A 2,500-nucleotide genomic window follows, 5' to 3' on the forward strand; every position below is an offset into this window, starting at 1 on the left:
CACTTTAGCAAAGGAATTCAAAGAAGATGGCTTAATCTTCCGTCGGGCTATGAAGAGGTCATGCTATTCCTTTCTGCGTTTATTCTGCATTCGAACTCGGAATATGTGTGGTGATCTATAAAAATATAATTGCTACAGCGAATTGTGAGTTGATTGTTATAAGTAAATAATGCGTAGAAGTTAATCCATTAGCAGTGACGAGTAGACGGCAAAGTACAAATTGGTATAAATAATAAGGAGAGCAATAAAGCGTGTTGAAATATCAACTTACTGTTAAAAAATGGCAAAATGTTTTGTATAGCTCTCATTTTCAAAAATCTTTTGTTTAATACCTTTAACAACAATGCATGCTGCTGCCTTTAGAGCCACAGCAGCTGTGTAGACGCAGGGTCGTCGCAGGAGATGCTTCTACGAAGAGCAGACAAACCAATAAGAAACAGTTTCTGAAAAGTGGCCGGGAGCTAAGTAGAGGTAACCTTATCGCACAGACTCAACAACAACGATACATTCAATGGTATGCTGGGGCAAAAGTATAAGAAGCTAAAAGTAGAAGGAATCAACAATATAAAATAAGTAGCCGAAGGCGACTCTGCTGATGAAGTGTTATACAAAGCCCAAATCATTATCTTCACCACAAAAAAATACACAGCCAGAAACCAAGCCTGTCTAGGAGGTCTGTAAGTGAGGTCAGCCTTGCGCTTTTGTCAATGCGCTTCTTCCACAGAATAAGGTAAAATAATGCCCATATCCATTAATAAAAAATAGTATCCTAGAAACAGTAGATGTTTCATGGCCAGAATAAATAGAAACGATTTTCCAAATGTCTCATTTTACATTAACATATTCCGCTTTCAATATGCTGCAAATATGCTTGAGCGATCGTACGAATTTGATAGAAATAATGATACGAAATAGAATAAATAAAATGCGACTCGCTTTGTGTGAGACGCCCAACCGCATTTCTGCTGACATAATTCTGCTATTATCAGACGCTGAGACCCTTTAATGGAATACTTGCGCGAAAGACTCGCAACCGAACGCAACGCCAACGAACCGACATATTTGAACATCTTTACGTGAATTGAGTGGATAGGTCAACATCTTTGTAAACACGCTTGCTTACAACAGGCGCAAGTGTAAGGCTTTGCAGCCGCGAACCACTCGTAAGGGGTGGCACAAAGTGTCCGAAAACAAGGCCGAGAAAAAAAAAGTGTACCAATTCGAAGGCAACCAGATACACGGCAGCTTCGTGTATGCATCACTTTCGACGAAATTGAAGTGTTGTGGTTACACGGAACGAAAAGCAGAATCCATCTTACGCTTGTTGAATGGCACTCGGTGACGGTGGGAAACGGTGAAAGAAATTACCCGGACTCGCGCCCGCTAGTCCATTCTACATTCGTTTAGCAGCGCTCCGTGGGTGATGAGTTGCGTGGCGAATAAAATATGAATAGCTATTCGTCTTTCCGTCTTCGCACACGCCGAGTACGTGAGCGCAATCCATAAGATGTTAGACATCTTCGACAGCTGGCTGACGAAGCTCTGCTCAGCTGGAATAATGTAGGCCACCGAAAAAGAAAATGAAGGTAAACACACAACACGTAGCGCGCGCGAGGATGCTATGGTACTTCTGCACGGGAAAACCTGATGTCTGGAAACTGATTCCAGCAGCGGTTTTGGGCCCGGTACGTTCGCTCGAAAGCACTCACTTGGTGTTGCGGTGCTAAATCTTATGGACAGCACTTCATGAGAAAGATTTGTTTGGTTTTGCTGGAGGGGCACGGTTTGGCTAATGGGAATGGCCTAGGTTTGATTGTTTTCTCAAGTATCGTTGTACGTTCGTTTTGATTTCGAAGCTTTGTTTTCGGAGGTTCTTCACATCACAAACTGAAAACGAGACAAATCAAAAATGTTGTATATGTGACATTTTTTAAATTCCTCGTTAAATTAAATGCAGGTCGTATGAAGAAAGGATTCCGTCAGGCAGTGCAGCAGATTAGTCAGAATTTCGAATCGACTGACGACTGATGATGATACTGATTGGCAAGTCCGTGTTTTACCTGTCCATTAGTATGGTTCATATGATACCACGATAAATTGTAAGAAAATTAGATTAATTTAGCATCCACTGCTCCTTCCTCTCTTTCTTCCTCATCGTCTAAGTATATTCTTTACCGTTCTGGGGTAATGTTAAAACAGGAGAAATGCAAATAAATCCCAAACACGCAACCTAAATGTCCGTGGTACCGTGCTTTGCACATTTTCTTTTCATTCCTGCGATTATTCTGTTTATAGCTACCCTTTTCTCGCGGGCGGTCGTTTACCTTAAGAAAACGAAATCGGTTCACTATTTCATTCGCGCTCCCTTGCGGTTTGGTAATGTTTACCTGAAGCGTGCAACAGACCGTATACCTACATTTTGGGTGCTACCAACGATTCCTGGTCCAAAGAAAGTTTCCTGTGCGTCAAACGGCGGTCCATAACGGACCATATAATTTGC

Source organism: Anopheles darlingi, chromosome 2, assembly GCF_943734745.1.
Source record: "Anopheles darlingi chromosome 2, idAnoDarlMG_H_01, whole genome shotgun sequence".
In the NCBI taxonomy this organism is placed as follows: domain Eukaryota; kingdom Metazoa; phylum Arthropoda; class Insecta; order Diptera; family Culicidae; genus Anopheles; species Anopheles darlingi.